Below are 9,440 nucleotides of genomic sequence, written 5' to 3' on the forward strand. Positions count from 1 at the left end.
AAACACCGACTAAGTCGGAATACTTCATAAATATTGTTAATGGCACAAAGGCCAGAATAAGTGTTAGCCGGAATCACATCCGGCGAAGAAACCAAAAATTAATTGTTGACCCAACCCCATGGTTGGTAAAAATACATGATTACACGACATACAAGCAGGTAGAGAAAATAGGTTGCATACTGCCGCAGAAGTTGGGGAGGCCCGCCTAAGGTTGAGGTGGTTGTTGCTGCTCCGGTTGAGTCTGGCTGGTTTGGCCTTCGTTATGCTCATCCGCCGCCGGATCTTCGTTATCAAAGACTTCATATCCCTGCTCAACAGCCCAATCTTTGAAGCGAGGCGGTGGAGCATCACCCAGTAGCTGGGCATCATACACCTCAGTGGCGGAATCATACCTCAGCTTATAGACCTCAAAGTCTATGTCTAGGTAGAGGAGGCTCCAAGTGATCTTCAGCCGGGCCAAGTTATCGCGCTCATTCTCCTCCGTCAGCCGTTTTTACTCTTGGGCAAGCTCGTCCGACTACTTGTTTCGCAAATTGACAAGCTCCATCCCCAGGCGGGAAACCTCTGCTCAGAGTTGGGCGTTTTCCTTATCAGCATCTTCTAATGCCTTGAGGTCTAACTTGGCATCCTTCAGGTGCTTATCAAGGTCATCAGCCCGGCTATTAGCTTCGTCGTTCGCAGCCGTCAAACTCCGGATCAGCTCCTCCTGTTTCAACTCACTGCTTTAATCTTTAAATCACACATATAATTAGCATATTCAGCAGAGTTGAGGTTTTCAAGGGCCCTCCATTTAGCTTCATTTACCTCTTCTTGTTTCCGCTTAAAGGGGCCCCGGAGGCCATCCACTCTCACCATCACCAGAGACAAGAGCAACCAGATTATGAGTTACTTAGCAGAATTAAAGATGAAAGATATCAAGGTTGTGGGATTCATTACCTCAGCCAGTTGGCCCATTATCCGGTCGAAGTCCACTACCTGCAGATCAGGTATGGAGTTCTTCTCTGACCGAGTGAGGGTCCTCACCATCCATTTTGCAAAGCCCGCAAGATATGGCTCGTTAGAGGTCAGATCTGCATCAAAAGTAGTACTCTGTGAGAAAGAGGCAGCGTAGTTGGCATTCATACATTGATGTCTGCTGACTGACCCCCCAGAGGGATCAACCTTAGTCTTGATTCTCATGAAATCATGTGGCCAAGGTATTTCAATCCGTCCCTTACCTTGGGTATCCGGATGGGGCGCAGGTTTCTGCTCCTCCCCAGGTGTTGCCGCACCGGCTGCAACATTAGGTGGCTCGCCACTCTTCGATGCTGTAAAGGCATCCGACACTTTCTGCTAAGAGCGCTCTGAGGTTTCGCTTAGAATTCTCATCGTAGCAGGTGATTTGCCCCGGTCGTTGGACAACCGGATTGGGCAGAAGTTTGTTTCTAGGGAGGAGGGTATTTCTTGGAGGCCTTGGCAGCCGGAGTCTTCTCCAGATTTTCTCCTTGCCTTTTGAGTAGCTTGGAGAAGGATCATGGAATTCTCTTGGAGGAGTCCTGAGAAGCAAACAAGGGTAAGTACACCCAACCGGAAAAAAAAAATATAAAAAAAATAAAGTCAGGCGTCTGCTGACTGACCCCCCAGAGGGATCAACCTTAGTCTTGATTCTCATGAAATCATGTGGCCAAGGTATTTCAATCCGTCCCTTACCTTGGGTATCCGGATGGGGCGCAGGTTTCTGCTCCTCCCCAGGTGTTGCCGCACTGGCTGCAACATTAGGTGGCTCGCCACTCTTCGATGCTGTAAAGGCATCCGACGCTTTCTTCTAAGAGCGCTCTGAGGTTTCGCTTAGAATTCTCATCGTAGCAGGTGATTTGCCCCGGTCGTTGGACAACCGGATTGGGCAGAAGTTTGTTTCTAGGGAGGAGGGTATTTCTTGGAGGCCTTGGCAGCCGGAGTCTTCTCCAGATTTTCTCCTTGCCTTTTGAGTAGCTTGGAGAAGGATCATGGAATTCTCTTGGAGGAGTCCTGAGAAGCAAACAAGGGTAAGTACACCCAACCGGAAAAAAAAATATAAAAAAAATAAAGTCAGGCGGTCTTACCCTGCCTTTCTTGGAGTCTTTGGCTTCGACGGCTACCTTCTTGGCATGCGCAGCCTCTTTGCGCCGCAGACTTAGCTGGAGTCTTCGCCGGGTAGACCATTCTCAAGGCGTCGGCTGCATGAACATAATTCATGGTTAGAAAAAAATTATGGCAAGTTTGCAATAAAAATAAAATAACAATCATTTCGGATGAAGAGTTTTCTACCCTTGCGAAACATGGTACTCAGCCCACAGGCGGACAAAGAAGCACTCATCTTTGAAGAAGTCCGGATAGGGGATTCAATTCTGGGGAACTATGATGTGAGTCCCATCCCCCATGGGCTCAGTTGCTGTCTCAAAAAATCTCGGCTCTATTATTTGCTCTCTGGCCTTAGTAGATAGCACCGGGAGAGGGCATTTCCGGCCTAGAAGAGCGGGCTCAGTGTTGTACAGGCACAGTGTTCGTTTATGTCTTAAAGTGGGGGAAGAAATCAAGCAAAACTTGTCCTTCCACCCGGACCATTTGGACACTTTGTCCAAAGTCATCAAATATTGGGGCAAGGTAGTTAGAGTATACCATGCCCCATGGCCGCCTGGGGCCTTGCTCAAATAATGCATGTGAGCGAAGGCGGAGAAGCTTGGATTTATATTCCGGAGCTCGCAGGCGGCATTGTAACTAAGAATATTCACCCATGAATTAGGGGTGAGCTGCCAAACCCCTACATCGTACCCCTTTAGGATTTTCCAAATCCCGGGCTGGAGGGGGAACCGGAGGCCGGCTTCAATGACCGCCTCGTAGCAGACGAAGTAATTGTCTGCATTATCAATATCGTCGATTTAGGCCATTACAACATCAACCGGTGGAACGATGATATCCCAGCCCCTTCCAAAGGGGTGCTTTTCCTTGAAAGCCCTAAAGCCGCTCTTGAGTAGGGCGATGTTACCCGGCAGCATTCTAGTCCGTTTGGGGTTAGGTAGGTCGACGACCTTAGGCGGCTGCTGATAGTCTGCCGTAAAATTGTCTTGGTCAGAGCCGGAAGATTCGGCCCTTGACCCTTCGCCGACCTCAGCCTCGCCGGATTCATTAGAGGAGGCGGTTCCCTCGCCGCCTACCTCTCGTACCCCGGAGCTCCCGGAAGTAGAGAGAGCCTCCTCGTCAGACCTGCTCTCCTCCAAATCCCTCTGTTCCCCGTCTGGGAAAACCTCATCAGCTGGCACTCTCATTGTGTGCCGGCTCCTAGACCGTATGGCCGTTTGTTTTGTTCTGGCCATTGTGTCCTGCACAGACACAGAGAGGGAGGAATTCGGAGATGAGCATATCGGTACCGACAGTCCAGCAAAGGCACCCCCTGTTCTAGACTCAGCCGTTCCGGGGGACCGGCTGAGTGTCCTAGGCAGTGCCGAGTGAGTGGATTGAGAACTCATATTTTCTAAAAAACTAGGTATACAGTCGGAGAAAAAATGGTATACAAGTTGAAAGGGAGAGAAGCTAAAATGGTTTAGGCGGTTACCTTGCTTTTACTCTGAAAAATCTGAAAACCGCTACTGCCGGTAAACCGGGTGTTGAACAGCTAGCACACGGAAGCTTGAACTTGTTGTGATGCAAACGGAGACAACAAATATCTCACTAAAAAGCTCTCTCTTTCTCGCTCTAAAAAGTCAAATGAATGTAAGGTGAGAGAAAAAGGGGGGGTAACTTTCTATTTATAGAAGGTGAAATCGGGGGGAAAAACTTTGGTTTGAAATTCAATTTTTTACCCGTTACTGTTCACCTTTGAGAGGTGGACACGTGTAACAGGCCCCACGTGATATGCACGTGCGACTTGTGAGGGGAAAATGTTTAGGGTAAAAATACCCTAGACACGTGGACCAATGAGAGGAGGCCACGTGTCGAGCTCAGGATGGCCCATGTGGCTTAATATCTTCTTGACACTTGGCGCCCTTACATACATCTTTGAAATGGCAGCCTTCAAAGGGCCCAAATGCCTAGAAGCGCCGTTTTACAGCGCAACCCACTGAAATTTAGGTCAAGTGACCTAGATAAGGGCACGTTCTCAAAGGATCCTATAAATAGGGAGATATTTCCCCATTTTGGAGACATATTGAATCATTCATTACATCTTCATTCTCTCACATCAGGGAAATACCTGAGCTTGGAATCCAGGCAGATCCCCACCTAAATTTTCGTACTCTTTATTCCCTTTCAAGCCACTAACTTGATCGTCGGAGGCGGAGCTCCAACCACCCAGAGTCTCCGTTGTTTTGCAGGTACAACTCAGCCGGATCAATCTTCGTGACGTAACTCTCCCGAGGGACAAAAACACCCAAAAAATTACCCATTTATCATCTTGTGTCATGAGAATCTCTTTATCCGGAAGATGAGTAGTTTCTGCATGACTTGTTTGAATTGGATGTTGGGCTAGAAAATCGGAAATCACTTTTCCTTTCGTTGACTTTTTAGGAATATATTTTAGTTCGAATTCGGCCAACATCACCAACCACTTGGATATCCATCCTTGTATAGGTGGTTGTTCAAACAACTACTTTATCGAATTTTGTTGAGAAGTTACACTAATGCTAGACTTGTTTTTTCCAAGGTGCTATATTTTTTTTCATTTTGAATAAATATTTTACTTATGTAATATATTGCGCGCTGGAATTTTTCTACCTCTTGTGCTAACATGGCGCATGTGGTCGTGTCTGTAACTGTGATGTATAGCCTAAGAGGTAGTTTGGGTACTGGTGGTGCTAAAATTGATGGACTTTTGAGATAATCTTTGATTTTCTCAAAGGCCTTTTGGCATTGATCGTCCCATTCAAGATTTTCCTTTTCTTTCAGTTTTTTAAATATTAGGTTATAGTCAATTTGTTGATAAATCGGCTAATGTACTGTAGTTTGCTAAGGAACCCCCTAATTGCCTTTTCTGTTTGAGGGGGAGGCATGTCAACAATTGCCTTTATTCTAGAGGGATCGATCTCAATACCACGTGTGCTTTATACAACAATTGCCTTTTTGTGGATTTAATAGCATTTTGTATTCTTTTATGCAAGCGAAAAATTTGTATAAAGCTTTTATATATCCCATTCTATCATTGGACTTTACGATCATATCATCCACATACACTTCTATTTCTTTATGCATCATATCGTGCAAGAGACTCGTAGCCGTTCTTTGGTACGTAGCTCCTGCATTTTTAAAACCAAATGGTATGACTGTGTCGCAATATGTACCCAAGGGGTAATAAAGCATGTCTTTTCTTTGTCTTCTTTTGCCATTAAAATTTTGTTGTAACCTGCGTATCCATCCGTAAAGGATAACATCGCATGTTCAGCCGTGTTATCTACCAATATATCAATATGTTGTAGAGGAAAATCGTCTTTAGGGCTAGCCTTATTCAGGTCCCTAAAATCAACACACATGCGAACTCGTCCATCCTTTTTGGGGACTAGGACGATGTTCGCCACCCATTCTGAGTAATTACATACGGGAATGAAACCTTGGTCCAATTATTTTTGTACTTCTTCTTTTACTTTTAATGCAACATCAGGTTTCGTTCGTCGAAATTTTTGTTTTAGTGGTTTAGAGGTAGGGTTCAAGGGAATGGTATGTTCTGCGATTTCCCTATCTATTCCAGGCATGTCCTTGAGCATCTTCGAATTCTTTGAGCGTCGATATGAGGGTTAATCGCTCTTCCGGATTTAGAGTTAAGCCAATTTTGACTTCTCTTTTGTTTTCATTGGTTCCTATATTCACGATTTAAGTTTCTTTAATAATAGGGTTCTTTTGTTCTCGTTCATTAATTAGCTCAACCAATTTATTAATGTCAACATCTTTATTAGATTGATTGTTATAGCATTCAAAAGATTCAAGAGAAGCCATATACTTGGAAATAGAGCTCATATTATTAAATTCAAAAGAGAGTACATCAAGAGAAGAATCCTTTTTGGGATCCTTGTCCTTAGAACTAGAAAATAAAGATTTATTAATGGACACAAGGCCTAAATTTTCAGCTTCCCTAGAGTCTATACTAGATTCATCGTCTGATTCTTCAAACATCTTCCCTTCTCTTGTGATGATCTCTAATTTATCGCCTTTGTGATTGGTCCATTTGAAAGATTTCCTCCATGCATGCTTAAAGGTTTCATTGGAAGGGTTGATCAACGAGGTTGGGTCAAAAGCTTCATCTTAAATGGCATTCTAATTGGTCATTGTAGCGAAATGATTTTGCTCTAGTCCCAATAGCAAGTTAAACGCTTGCCCATCATAGCACCCTAAAGTTGGGCGTTTTGATTCAACGATTATAAGATCGTCATTTAAGAAGTAGCAATCATGGAATATTTTGAATACATGCTTCTTGATTCCTTCTAGAACTAATGATTCTGGAAAGTCGTAACATGGGTAATCTTCTCCCTCCCTAATCAATTGTCCATTAAGGGTTCGTTGGTAGGATGGGAGTAAAGTGACTATCCCTTTCTTGTTGTTGTCTCTACGTGTTTTGTTTTTTGCGTCGTGAGACCCTAGTTTTTTTTTGTTGGTTTATCCCAATCCAAAGGAGAAACTTTTCTTTGGGATAAGAATTAAGAGGGATTTCTTCATTCTCATTCCAAAAGGAATCCCAGGAAAGTAACTACTATTCAATAAGATGTTGTTTACTATCTTGGTGGAATATGGATAAAGCTTGAATGGCTCTTCAAGGCTTTCTTCCATTTCAATTGTGTAGATTGGCTCTGCGGCAAATCCCCACATATCCTCTTCATCATTATCATGGTTTATTTCAATAAGTGATTAGTCATTTATGGCTATTTTGAGTGGAGAAGCATGTATAGTCATAGGAAGCCCTTGATAGTTTAACCTAATCATTTGATGAAGTGAGGATGATATTGCACCAAGCTCATGTATCCAAGGACGTCCAAATAGAAGGTTGAATGTACGTTTAATGTCCATAACATGGAATTTAACCATCTTTTGAATTGGACCTGTGGTAATTGGTAGCTTAACAGTTCCACACACCGATCTTCTCGAGTTGTCGTAGGCCCTAATACTTTGTGTTGTTGATTAAAAGTCTTTTTCTAGATTAAGTCCTAAGTATTTTTCAGTTCGCAATGGGCATATGTTTACATCTGATCCATTATTTACCAAAGTAAGAGGGATATTGTATCCCTTACACCCCACGGTTAAGTATAATGCAGTGTTGTGGGTAGTGTCTTTTGAAGGAAAATCATCATTAGTGAAAATGATTGATTTATCGGATTTTTCGCTAGTAATCAAGCTCACGAGATCCTGAGGAGTCGTGTCTGTGCTTACAGACAAGGCCGTTAGAGCATTCATAAGAGAATTCCTATGTTTTTTAGATGTACTTAAGAGTTTTCAAATGCTAACGTTCGCCTTGGATTGGCGAAGATGTATTGTGTTTTGCATTTGACCTTGAGTTTGATTTTGTGTGGTCGAAGATCCATTTGGTGGTGGTGGTGCTTGATAAACTCGCCCGGAACGAGTTAGATGATGTACTTCATTTGGATTAGTCGTAGGATTCACAAACCAACTTTCTTCCAGAGGCTTTGGATGTGCCTTCATTTCAAGATGTTCCATGAGTTGTGCCTGATGCCATTGTTCATCCAAGGACAATATTTGATAGGTCTTGTGACTTCCCAAAGAAATGATCCCATCAAGCACTCCATTTGTCTCATTTTGAAAACAAGATGAAGGGGGGACGGCGGCATACTTAGAGACATATAAGTCTTGAAATTCGTTGTCCCATAATCCACACACTTCGTTGGTTGCTCCTAAGAGTATTGTGGCTAGATGTTTTTATATAGGCGTGATATAGTCCAAAGGATTGAACGTACCACTTCCCATATGATCCTCATCAATATGAAACAAACCTAATGGGGATGCATTATTGTTAGGTTTAGGTGTGGGAATTCTCCCATCGTCTACTAAATCTTGTATTTTGTGCTTTAAGACGTAGCAACGTTAAGTATCGTGCCCAACGGCTCTATGATAAGCAAAATAAGCATTACCATCGCATTGAGGAAACCTTCTTTCTTGTGGAGTGGGTGGTGTCGACCCTGTTGGAGCAAGTAAGCCTTTTTCGCTTAATTTTTCTAATAACTCTTTATAGCTTACAGGAAATGATGTAAATTTTCTTTCTATTGTCCACCTCCTTCTGGGATCATTATTGTTGTATTTATTTGTATTATTGTATTGCATGGTGGTCGTAAATACATCAATAGAGGATGATGTATTATCATTCCCCTTTTTGTAGTTATTCTTAGGTTGATGATGATAATGGGGTTTATTTGCTTTCTCTTTAGCAAGATCATCATCAATCCTAGTAGCCACAGAATAGACCTTTTTAAAAGTGTCTAAACCAAGGTAGCGTAGATGTTTGTTGTACTTTTCATGACAGTTGTCGATGAGTTTTTGTACCAACTCGAGTTCAGGTGGCCTTTGGGCAAGGTGGGCCGTCTTTTCTTGCCATCTACCATAGAAAGCAAGAAAACCTTCATTGTCGCCTTGCTTAAGTATTTCAAGCTCACAAAAAGTTGATTTGAACTCTAAGTTACTCTCATATTGAGTAATGAAAGCCAAAACTACATCTTCCCAAGTTGTTTTAAATTTCGGATCTAACCCATAGTACCACTCACTCGCGGTTTGGTCTAAAGATAAAGGGAAAGTCAAAACATAAAGCTTAGAATTATTAGTGGTTTTTTGGATTATTAGTCACCTTAAATATTGGCAAGTCCGTAGTTACGAACTTTTCTTTCAAAGCAAAACCTGAGGGATCGGAGGAGCAAACTTTTCTGCGTCGAAGTACTTGTTCGCCATGGTGGAACGAGGAACAAGATTTTCTAACGAATTTTATTTGACGGATAATTGTTCCATCTTTTGTTGCAAGGCTAGAACCTCGACATTTTTCTTTTCAGCTTTTTAAAGTTATTTAATTCTTCTTTCCTCGGCCTCTTGAGCCTTTTCTTCTCTTAATCGAGCAATCTCTTCTTGGCGTTGTTCGATGGTTGACATTATTCTTGAACTAGGACTAGTTGTCGAGGGAAGGTGGTTTGAAAGAGGCATATTACTTGATGATAAACGTAGAATATGAGTGCCCGGGAGTCTTCGTTCCCAAGCTTGAGAACCGGCCCTAAAGGAAGTACGAGAGGACAAGTAAATCGATACGCTTGTTTAAAAGGAAGGAAAAATAAATGACACAAGATATATTCGAACGGATAACATCACCCTTAAACAATTCTCCGATGAAGGTATTGTTTGAACAAGTCAACTTGTTTTTTAAGAAATCAAATTGACTCGTAACAGTAGGCGTGCGCAAGAGATTGAGTTGCGCGGATGGCACGCGCAACAAAATCTCTTGCGCTAGTAGG

The sequence above is a fragment of the Chenopodium quinoa genome, unplaced genomic scaffold (assembly GCF_001683475.1).
Source record: "Chenopodium quinoa cultivar QQ74 unplaced genomic scaffold, ASM168347v1, whole genome shotgun sequence".
Taxonomy (NCBI): domain Eukaryota; kingdom Viridiplantae; phylum Streptophyta; class Magnoliopsida; order Caryophyllales; family Amaranthaceae; genus Chenopodium; species Chenopodium quinoa.